Source organism: Macaca nemestrina, chromosome 15, assembly GCF_043159975.1.
Source record: "Macaca nemestrina isolate mMacNem1 chromosome 15, mMacNem.hap1, whole genome shotgun sequence".
Taxonomy (NCBI): Eukaryota; Metazoa; Chordata; class Mammalia; order Primates; family Cercopithecidae; genus Macaca; species Macaca nemestrina.
Genome location: NC_092139.1, coordinates 42,490,940 through 42,502,975, shown reverse-complemented (window position 1 = coordinate 42,502,975; position 12,036 = coordinate 42,490,940). Strand labels below are relative to the sequence as shown.

General features: G+C 38.5%; 1 protein-coding gene across 3 annotated transcripts in view; it reads right to left on the bottom strand.

Annotated features, from left to right (window-relative positions):
* LOC105481533 (phospholipase C beta 1) overlaps positions 1-12,036 on the bottom strand; it is a 748,575-nt gene that overhangs the window by 54,879 nt on the left and 681,660 nt on the right. The gene's annotated exons all lie outside the window — the stretch shown is intronic.

The following is a 12,036-nucleotide window of genomic DNA, read 5'->3' as shown; positions in this document are numbered from 1 at the left end:
ATGTCTGAAACTCAAGGGATTCTGGATTCCCTGTGACATCTATGCAAAATCTTGGCTAGAATATACATCCTACCCAGACATACTGATGGCAGCCTTCAGACAGATTTTACTATAATGAGTACATGGAGACTCATATTCAGTAGGTTCTGATGAGATGTTTAAATATTAAAAAAAAAAAACTGTACAGCTTACCTTCATTTAGAAAGGGTATTTGATCTGACAAATAAAGGAAAATGAAGTAATGGGTGGGTGGTCTTGATTGTTTTCTTTATCCTCCTAATTTTTAGCTGGGGAATATTCTTTTTCTACCAAATGTGTCTTGGGTAGTGCTTACCTATGCTTTCTTCTTAGAGACATAAAAGCAGAATATTGCCATTTCATGGATTACAGAACTAGCCTCCTAACAGGTTTCCTGGTTCCCCTCTCCAGTTCATTTTCCACATTACATGCAAAGAGATTCTGCTAAAACAAAAGCTGGAGCATGTCCTCTCAATGGCTGCTCCTGTCTTCTGGATAAAGCGTCAAGCTCTTGATGCTTCTTGCAATGGTCTTGCATGCTCTGGTCCCATTATGGTTTCCCTTGGTCTCAGTTCTTTTCATTGGAATGGACTTCTTTCTGATCCTGCAATGTTCCCTTTGCCTTAGGCCAGCTACATCTGCTGTTCCCTCTGACTTGAATCCCCTCCTACGACTTCTAAGAGTTCTCATTCCTACTCACACATCTCTTATATGGACTTAAGATTCACATCCTCTGGAAATGATGTGCAGTGAAGCTAAGACCCTGTTTTATATTAGTAGTAGGCCATCTCTTGGACCAGCAGTTATAAATCAAAGACCACTGGTAGTGTAAGTACTTTGAAAAGAGATTTAGGATTATATATGTAGACATTCTGAAGCAATTATCAAAGATATGTTGGCTTTGTAATATTTTCTGACAGAATCATCTCTTTGGCACTGGATACTCTATGCAGCAAAAATATCCATCACGTCCAAAGCTGCCACTGCGTGCTTCAGAGCTTTCAAGAATAATTTCAAAATCCTTTTAGTCAGGCAAATTTTCACTCTGAGTACTTTTTATTTGGTTTTAAAACCTAATGATCTATACGTTGCTGAACAGTTTGTTCTACCCTCTCTACTCTTTAATATTCAATTGAATTAAATAAACAAGACACATCAATGAGAAATCCAAATGTCAAAATGACTGATTTTTAGCTCCGTTTGGTTAGAAAATATAAGTCCATGGACTCTCTCCTGGCATGCATTGCCAGGGCACTCTGTACTGAAGCAATGAGAAGTCTTCAAATCCATCTACAAAATACTCCAGAAAGCATCTCTTAACTAAGGACGTACAGAAAGACAGTACAAACCAAAGCATGTGTGTAAGGATCGGGCTCAGAAATCCTTTTAAAATCTAGAAGTCTAAGTGCTCACATTCTACGCACGAAGGTGTTCATCTGAATCATCCCCTACTGGTCAATGGGCGGAACTGTTGCGGGGAGGTCAGCGAGCATACACTGAGGAGATGGGAACTGGGAACTTGCATTTGTGCCTGAACCTGAGCAATGCCCAAGAAAACTTGAACAGCACTCTTTTGGGGTCATGGATTTTTCCTGATGATTTACTCCTTTGAAGACAGTTCTGCTTGTGGCTAATGCTGAGGAATTAGAGGCTTACATGAAATGTATTCCAGGAGGATTTTTTTCCTAACATTTTGTTATGAAAATCTTTACACATATAGAAGAGTTGAAAGCATTTTACAGTAGACACCCATATACTTACCACATAGATTCCACCAGTAGCATTTTACCATATTTGCTTTAGCATATGTCTATATCATTTATCCTTTTGGTTGCATTTCAACTTCAAAGGAAGTTGCAGGCATCAATAAGAATACTTTATTATATGTGTTATTAACTAGGTTTCATGAGGATTAAGAAGGGGGCTCTGCGACCATTAATTCCACTGGGCCTAGGAATTCCCTGGGTGTCCCTTAAGGGAATCTATGCAGGATAAAGCCATGCATTTCATCTCTTCCTAAATAACTACTTATACATATATCAGGGAAGAATATAAAAGGTGTTTTTTCTCCCTACTCCCCATACAATCTTGTCCATCAACATTATCAAATGGATTGGCAGGGCTCCCTAGAGTGCTTTGTCATGGAACCAGTCAATTCGTAGGTAGAGAAGACACCATCCTAGTTCTGCAGAAATTCTCAATAGCTCCTATTCTGATAGGGAATGACTTAATGAAGTTCTTGCACGTATTTAAGCCTGTCCCAATAACAGACAATGTATTCTTATTAGTGAGCTCATCCTCAAGAGATGGGAAGAGAGCAGCTGTAATGAGAGTAACTTGTGTCTGGATTGGCTTGGGTCTCACTGCAAAATAATTTTCCATTGTCTTAGGCATTTGCCTAAGAGAATGTTATAGATATTAAGGAAAAGATAATTGGTATTGCTGTCAAGAGAGTAACTGAATTTCCTTGTTTCATACTGTCAAACTTTTGAGAGGACTTAATTTGCCTTTTACAATGGGGAAGATGGTGAATTAGAGAGAGACATGAGCTTTTGAGAGTATCCTAAAAAGCCTGCAAAGACCCTGAGAAAGCTGAGGGTTTGATGGAGCCTTTTGGATACATGTTAAAGGCTATTGCCAACATTTCCAGAGCTTTCACCCCGATCCACCATCACATCCCCAAATACAGGATATCCCACAGCCATCAAATCAGGGCATGAATTCTAAATACACTTTCCCTTCTCCTTATTGATTTCATTTTCCAAATCTATACACAACATTTTTTATGAAAGTAATGTGTGATACTACTCCTTTCCTTCCTTTAGCCCAAGAGTTAATAAACTTTTCTTAAAGAGGCAGAGAGTACATATTTTAGACTTTGCAGACTATAACGTCTCTGTCACAACTACTCAATGCAGCTGTTGTAGCGTGAACTCATAGACAATGCGTAATGGAATGGGCATGGCTGTGCTCAATAGAAATTTTAAGGACACTAAAATTTGAATCTCAAATGATTTTCACGTGCTCTGAAATATTCTTCTTCTTTTGACTATTTTTCAATCAGTTCAAAATGTCAAAATCATTCTTAGTGCACTGACTGTGCAGAAAGAGGCATTGGCCTGGATTTGAACCCTGTTCTTGTTTGGCACTATTCAATAGAACCGTCTGTCATTGTGGAAAAGTTGCATATTGGCACTGTCAAATACCAAAGCCACTAGCTACATGGGAATACTGAGCACATGAAATGTGGCTAGTGTGACTGAGAAACTGAATTTCAAATTTTATTCAATTTTTCAATAACTTATATTTAAATAGCCCTGTATGACTAGTGTTCACTACCTTGGACAGTACAGCTCCATAATTTTCTTTCCTATTAACTTGAAAAAATGGTCTTATCTCTTGCCTACATTAAAATGGACCCCCAAGTCCTTTCCTTTGCTGCTTAAGTGATATAGCTATAACTCTGTAGAGACAACAGTTGATGTCTTGATTTTATATATTACATAGCAAACACGGGGAAACACACAGAGCACATGCAAATACCCATACTGCACATGTGCATGAGTGCATACGATCCTGATATAGCTCTTCATTGGAATTCCATCACTTCCAAATTCAGTGAACAAATAATCATGGGGAAAAATGCCTACCACTTAGTAAGGATAGTCCCCTCCTATTCAATGTCTATTATAAAAAATGCAGTATTGGATAATGAAAGCTAACATAGAGTATAAACTTAAACTTTTGTGGTGGTTTCCTTAATCACTTGTCACAAAATCCTATACCTCCTTTAGACAGCTTGCAATAATGAACTTGCAAAACTGACCTAAGAGATGTCATCATGTGAAATCCGCAAAGTGATCATTTCCAAGTAAATGACAGTACATAAACTCTAGGTCATCTTAAATCAAATCTCAGCACTTCACGCTGAGCTCACAGGTCAAGGCCAGAGAAGCTGACCAGTGAAACACAAAAGCATAAAATCACTATTATTTAAATGGTTTTGATAACAATCATTTAGCATACCTGTAAAGTCTTATTCATTATAAAGTGATACAATTATATTTTTCATCTTGATTAAACCCATTTAGAGTGAAACTTCTATCATCATTGGCAAAGATGATTTAGGGTTAACTAAGGAAATTCCAGAGTGAGAGATGAGTGACAGTTGTCTGTCATGGGTAACACAAAACAATAGGGAAGAAGGTTAAGTTAATGGTGAGAAAGTAAACACTTGCCCTCACAATCCTAGTGCTGAGTTTTGAATAATCCCAGGCCTAGTTGCTCCTTGAAAACTCTCCATGGCTCCAGCTGAGGCCTTCTTTTCTTTGTCATGCTATATTCTCTCCACTTTCCTTCCATTTTTATATGTATGATTCACAAACCTTTTATCTCCAGCTAAGACTTCTCTTCTCAAATCCAAAGTAGTACATTTAGCCATCTACATGACTTCTCCAGATGCCTCAAAACATCTCAATCATACTATGTCCAATGTTGCTGTCATGGTTCCCTCCTCCTCATCCCCAGTTTGGCAGTCTGACACCTAGCCCAGGAATAGGTGTCAAAATCCACTCAGTTGCACAAACCACACACCTAGGCAATTCCTTGACTCCTCCCTTTCCCTGTACCCTACAGTCAATCTGGCTCCAGGTCCTGCCTCTCACATCCTTCTGCCTCTCTCCATCACCACTGCCATAAACCAACTCCACACTGCCAGTGTCTCTTGCCTGCACTAACATAATATTCCTAGCTAATCTTTTGCATCCTGCTTGCCCCTTCTATCCTTTAATTTGCTCCCCACATCAATCAATAAAAATATTTTCAAAGCCTAAATCTGATAATATCACTTCCTTCAGCCAGCCTTAAGTCTTGCTTTTTTTTTTTTTTTTTTTTTTTTAGACAGAGTTTCACTATTGTTGCCCAGGCTGGAGTGCAATGGCGCGATCTTGGCTCACTGCAACTTCCGCCTCCCGGGTTCAAGCGATTCTCCTGTCTCAGCCTCCCGAGTAGCTGGGATTACAGGGGCATATCACCACATCCAGCTAATTTTTGTATTTTTAGTAGATATGGGGTTTCATCATATTGGTCAGGCTGGTCTCAAACTCCCGACCTCAGGTGATCCGCCATCCTCGGCCTCCCAAAGTGCGGGGATTACAGGTGTGAGCCACCATGCCCAGTCAGCCTTAAGTCTTATTAGGATAAAAGCCAAAATTGTTAATGCAGCAGCCAAGGCTTTATGGGTTTCATTTCTATCCACCTTCTGGCTCCACTGTATACTCTTTTCCTGATGCTCTTTGGTCTATCTACCATGACTCTTCAGTTTCTTGCACACACCATGGTCCCTCCTATCACAGGGACTTTGCATGTATTATTATCTGCATCTGAAAGGGTTTATCTTCATCCACACACACACTCTTTCTCACTCTACCAGACCTTATTATCATTTACCTAGTTAATTCCTACTCAACCTTTGGCTCTTAGTTCAAACATCACTTGCTCCAAGATGTTCTGTCTGATCTTCAGTCCCCTAAACCTACCTCACTCAGAGCAGTCTGGGTTTTCCTGGCACCATGCTCCTTTCTTTCAGAGAACTTGTCTGGGTTTGTAGCTAGACAATTAGTTCATGTGACCATTTGTTTATTGCCTCCTTCTCTCCTCTTTTGGGGGGATAAATTCCACTGGAGCAGGGACAATGTCTACTTTTTACCAAGTATGTTTTCCCCAGAACTTGGTCACTGGCATATTGAATACATTCTAGAAACATGTGAATGGATAAAATGAGTGCAATGAGGACCTGGGGATAGTGTAGGTGAGTCTATGGTGGCATCTGGGGTTGGGAAGGGATATAATGCCAACCTTCCTTGCAAGCCCAAGCTACTCCAATGATGTTTCACCTCTGTGGACAGTGTTGACCCATGAACTCAATATCCAGACATCAACCAATAGCCAGGATGTTATGGGGTGTGTGTTATGATTGGCTTACTAATTTATTCCTCCCTTCCTCCAAGTCACTTTTCTATTCTTATTCTCAATTTTCCCCTTATCTCATATTCCTCAATTATTTTTTATGGATTTTTATCTTTCAGTGCTACATGCATTATTATTATCTGTGTTCCTTCTCTGAGACCAAAACTACCTTTTAATAAATAACATTTATAATAATAACTTATTTATCCCAACCCTCATTGTACTGCTAAGCCTCGAAAATCCAAGCTGAGATCCAATCCTGGTGGCTAAATGACAATACAGTAGCCAGCTGGATATGTAAGCCTCATTGTCTCAGTAGCATTATTCTTGTTTTGCCCTTAAGGCTACTTGTAGTTTCTATCACATACTTTTTCTCATCCACTTCCTGCCATTCCTGAGTTCCCCTGAATCTGGGCCTGCAATAAAATATGGATTAATAAAGCAAAATCAGGGCCTATTCAAATTCTAGCATCCAATGAAAATAAAAGACAGAGAACGCATGCAGCCAGGATTTAAACCTGTGCTTTGATATCTTAGGATTTACCATGACAATATTTTTCTGGGAACAGGTTCTGGGGTCTGTGCTTAGTGTATCTACTCTTTTTCCCAATGTACCCTTTCCAGAGATATATTTGTATCCATGTGACATTGATTCATGCAGCCAGATGGCAAAGGACAGAGCTGGACCACTCTAGGCAATGTGTGGCCTACTTACAGGCCCAACAATCTGTAGTCTAATACTAAATAAAGGTATTGGGCCTTTAAGTTTCAAAAAATGCAATTTTGTTTGTTGGTTATCTTACATGTAGCAGGGACAGTCTGAATGCTGGATGTATCCATTCCAACAAGCAAGGAGATAAGATGTTAAACTGATTCCCCAAGGCTGGATAGAGAGAAGTATCGTGGGTGTCATTGCCAACCCTGTGAGATGCTGACGAAGCCACTGAGAACCAGGAGTAAATGTTTAGGAACCTAAGGAACAAATTCCTTATCACCGGCAGACAATTGTAATGACCTTGTGATACGGTGGGAAGTGTCCCAGGGTATTCAGAATGTGTAAGATCTTCAAGGGCCTTCTGAACTATCTAAAAGAGATGGTAGAGGCATTCCTGTGCAGAAGGTGTTAGTGCCGAGAGCTTGTTCCCTGACGGAAACAGGGTAAAAATCAAAGGGATATAAACTGAATCGGAGCATTCCACAGAAACAAAGATGCCACTAGGGAATGTGCTCTCACATCAAGACATATTAGTTCAGAATGGCCTTGTTCAAAAACGGCCACAGGTATGTCAAATCAAATATCAACAGTTCAATATGGTATAAAACTGGGTAAAGTGTACATGAATTGATTAGCAACCTAATATAACACAGTTGTCCCTAGGTATCCATGGGGGATTGGTTTCAAGATGCGCTTTGGATACCAAAATCCATGTATGCACAGGTTCCTTATATAAAGTGGTGCAGGCGGGGGTAGTGGCTCTGGCTGGGGATGGTGGCTCAGGCCTATAATCCTAGCACTTTGGGAGGCTGAGGTGGGCAGGTCAGCTGAGGTCAGGAGTTCAAGACCAGCCTGGCCAACATGGTGAAACCCCGTCTCTACTAAAAATACAAAAATTAGCTAGGCATAGTGGCACATGCCTGCAATCCCAGCTACCCAGGAGGCTGAGGCAGGAGAATCACTGGAACCTGGGAGGCGAAGGCTGCAGTGAGCCTAGATCGCGTCACTGTCCTCCAGCCTGGGCGACAGAGCGAGACTCTGTCTCCAAAAAAAAAAAAAAAAAAAAAAAAAAAAGTGGTGTAGTATTTGCATATACCCTTTGCACATCTACACTTTGAATCATCTCTAGGCTAGTTATAATACCTAACTCAATGTAAATTCCATGTAAATTAGTTGTTATACGGTATGATTTAGGGAATAATGACAAGGACAAAAATCTATACACGTTCAGTACAGACACCATTTTTTCCCCCAAATATTTCTTATCTGCAGTTGGTTGAATCCACAGAAGTGGAACCTATGGATACAAAGGGCTGACTGAACTGTAACAGGGAACTTTATAGAGACACCTCTGTTCTCTTCTACTCACATCTTAGTTTTATTGCAACAGATCAAAGGTAGAAATATCATTTCATCAGTCAGTCTTGGAACTCAGAGGGGTCTTCTCAACTGGGGTTTTCAATAACATATCTGAGGAAGTGTTTAGGAAGATGAGGGACTATTGTTTAACCAACTAATCCAGGGACTCGTGTTTTGCTGCTTTTTAGTTTTTCTTTCTCGTGGAAACTCTGGCATTGGTGCAATGACTGGCTTTGTGTCCTAAAGCTCCCCTTACCTCTGATAGTCTCATCCTTTAATCTCCACACTGGCTTCAGGTATCACTATAGAATTATTGAAGAAAAATGCCCAGAATCCTATCCACAGTATTTTGGTAACTTAGTTTCCAGATCATTTGGTTCCTGATTTTACTCTGATCTTCTTAGGCATCTGGAGGCCTGTCCATTCCCAGCACAGGGTTCCTGGCTACCTTCCTGTTCACTCTGTATCCTTAGTATGTAGCACAGTGCCTGACACATAGTATATGCTCAATAAATATCTTTTGGATGAATATTTAAAGTGAATGGGTCTGAACTTCACTGTTTCTTCAATTTAAAAAATAAGAATGTATATGCAACTTTCTATTGCCCAACTATTTAGTCTACAAAATATTAACTCATTCTATGAAGTCGTGAAATATCTCCTCTATGCCAGGTGCTTGGAGAAATAACAGAGATGCGGCCCCTGTGTGGGGACGAAACAAGTTATAAACAAGTAATCACATGAATAAGATATTTTCAGAAAGATGGTGCCACACATTAAAAAAAAAAAAAAAAAGGAATAAAGACAGAAACTACTCTGCCATTTGAGAAAGTCTCTCCGTAAAGAAACACTTGAACCAAGAACTGAAGAAAAAGGTACTAGTGTGGAGATGTCTAGAGGAATTGTGGCCTAGCAGCAGAAACAGCAGAAGCATGGTCATGGTTCCATCTGAGGACAGACAAAGAGCTGGAACAGTGGGAGTATAGTGTGCACTAGGAGGGGGCGGGTGGAGATGGATACAGGGCCACGTTGTGCAAACACCTGCTGAGGAGGTAGGACTTGACACCTTCTGATAAATCCACAAAGGGTTTAAGCAGGTTAGTGGCTTTATCTGAATGACTTAAATGTCCACTTTTTATATGTAATTAGTGTTAATCAGTTTAACATAATAAAAAATTGGAATGATGCTGACGTGCGAAAATATCCCATCTGTCAAAATTATTCTTACAGTAAACTGATATATGATAGCTACTCTCCTCCCTCCATTTTTCTAAAAGTGTCTTTTAAATATATATACATATATATACACATACATATACACACAGACACATATATATGTTTTTTTGAGACAGAGTCTCGATCTGTTGCCCAGGCTGGAGTGCAGTGGCGCGATCTCAGCTCACCACAACCTCCGCCTCCGAGGTTCAAGCAATTCTCCTGTCTCAGTTCCCTGAGTAGCTGGGATACAGACATGTGCCACCACGTCTGGCTAATTTTTGTATTTTTAGCAGAGATGGGGTTTCACCATGTTGGCCAAGCTGGTCTCGAACTCCTGACCTAGTGATCCACCCTCCTCAGCCTCCCAAAGTGCTGGGATTACAGGCGTGAGCCACCGCACCCAGCCTTAAATACATTTTTTAATTAAAACAATTTTTCTTTTACCTCTACTCAAGAAAGCTTTGATCTCTTAAATATTGAGTACATATAAAAGAGGGTAAAGTAGTCATAAGATATAAAGAACATTGAAGCAATAAACACCTACTGACTACTTTATAAAATCCTTTCTCCTTCCCTGACTCCTCAGAGGTAATGGTGGTTTTGAATTTTTTGGTTTTATCGTTCTCATACTTTTAAATATTTATTTGTATACTAAAACAATATGTTGATTCATTTTGCATGCTTTTAAATTTATTGGATTGAATCATACTGTATATATTTTCTTGCCACTTGTTTTTTTAACTATTTTGTTGATGAAATGTATCCAAGTTGTTATGTGTAGCTACAAGTCATATTTATTTAGCTGTTGTGTGATATTCTTTTGTAGCAATATATTAACATTGCTTTATTCTACTATTATAGGTGGGTTATTTTTCATTTCTTTTTCTAGTACAGAGAGTGTTGCTATGAACACTCTTGCACAACACTTCTGATACACATAGGCTACAATTTCTCTAGGGAGTTTCTACCTTGATGAGGAATTTCTGGTTACAGGACTGCATACCTTCAACTTCACTAGATAATCTCAAATTGTTTTTCAGAGTGTTTGCACCAATTTTTACTCCCACTTGCAGCTTACAGTTGTCCCAGATGCACCATATCCTTGCAAATTGCTTGATATTGTTAGACTTTAAAAGTGTGCCTGTCTGAAGGTGTAAAATAATATAACACTGTGGTTTCAATGTGCATTTCTTTGATTACTAATGAGCTTGAGCCTACTTATATGTTGCTAATCATTTGTGTTTTTCCATATTAGAAGCACCTGTTTGAGTTTTTCCACATTTTTCTATTATTTGTCTTTCACTTAATCTGTAGGAATTTCATATATAATAATATAATACTGTTATAATATATTACTATAATTTAGAGTATATATAATACAATATAATACAGTTGACTCTGTATCCATGGGTTCTCTGTATCCACTGGTTGAATCCGTATCCACAGATTCAACTAGCTGTAACACAAAAAATTTTGAAAAAAAAAATACATAAATAAAACATAATACAAATTAAAACCAATACAGTGGAACAAGTATTTATATGGCATTTTAGGTATTATAAGTAATCTGGAGAGGATTTAATATATATGGGAGGATGAATAAGTTTTATAATATATATAATATATATTTATAATACATATAAATAAACCACAGTGCTATATTATTTTATACCTCTACACAGGCATATCTGAGGAAGTGTTTAGGAAGATGAGGGACCGTTATTTAACCAACTAAACCAGGGATTCGTGTTTTGCTACTTTTTATTTTTAAGTCTAATGATATTAAGTGATTTTCAAGGATATGGCACATCTGGGACAACTTTAAACTGTTGGTGGAAGTAAAAATTCGTGCAAAGCCTCTGGAAATCAATTTGAGACTATCTACACCATTTTGTATCAGGCACTTCAGCATCTGCATGTTTTGGTATCTCTGGGGGGTCCTAGAACCAATCCCTCACGGCTAGCAAAGGATGATGTATAATACTAATTTTTGATTAAGTTTTAACTATAGGAGTTATCTGTCTTTTTACTCTCTTCAAAGTGTCTTTTGATGAACAGAATATCTTACCTTTAATTTAGCCCAAATTATCAATCTTTCTGTTACATTTTGTTCTTTTTCTATATTGGTAAAGAAAACCTTCCTTTTCCCAAGTGCACGAAGGTATTCTACATAATATTCTAAAGATTTATAGTTTTCTATTTCATATTTAATTCTTGAAACCACATAGATAGGATTTTTGTATGTGAGGTGAGGTAGGAATCCAATTTAGTTTTTTTTCCATATTAATAATAATAGTTCTGGTACTATTTATTGAAAAGCCTGAATTTCTCCACATGAATCCAGTGCCATCTCTCTCATAAATCAAGTTCTCACATCAGTGTGCATTTGTTCATAGACCATTTATTTGTGCCAATGTTAAATCTGCCAATATCCCACTAATATCTTAATTACTATATATTCAGAATGATCTTTGATATGTGATGAATCTTTATGTTCTGTCCCACTTCAGAAACATCTTGGTAATTCCTGGGTCATTGCTTTACCATAAAAATTTTGAAATCAGCTTGTCAAATTCTACAAACGTTGACTTTTTTTGGTACTGCATTTAATCTATAGATCAATTTGGGAGGTTTTTTTTTTTTTTTTTTTTTTTTTTTTTGAGACTGAGTCTTGCTCTGTCATCCAGGCTGGAGAGTGCAGTGGCACAATCTTGGCTCACTGCAGCCTCCACCTCCTGGGTTCAAGCAATTCTGCTGCC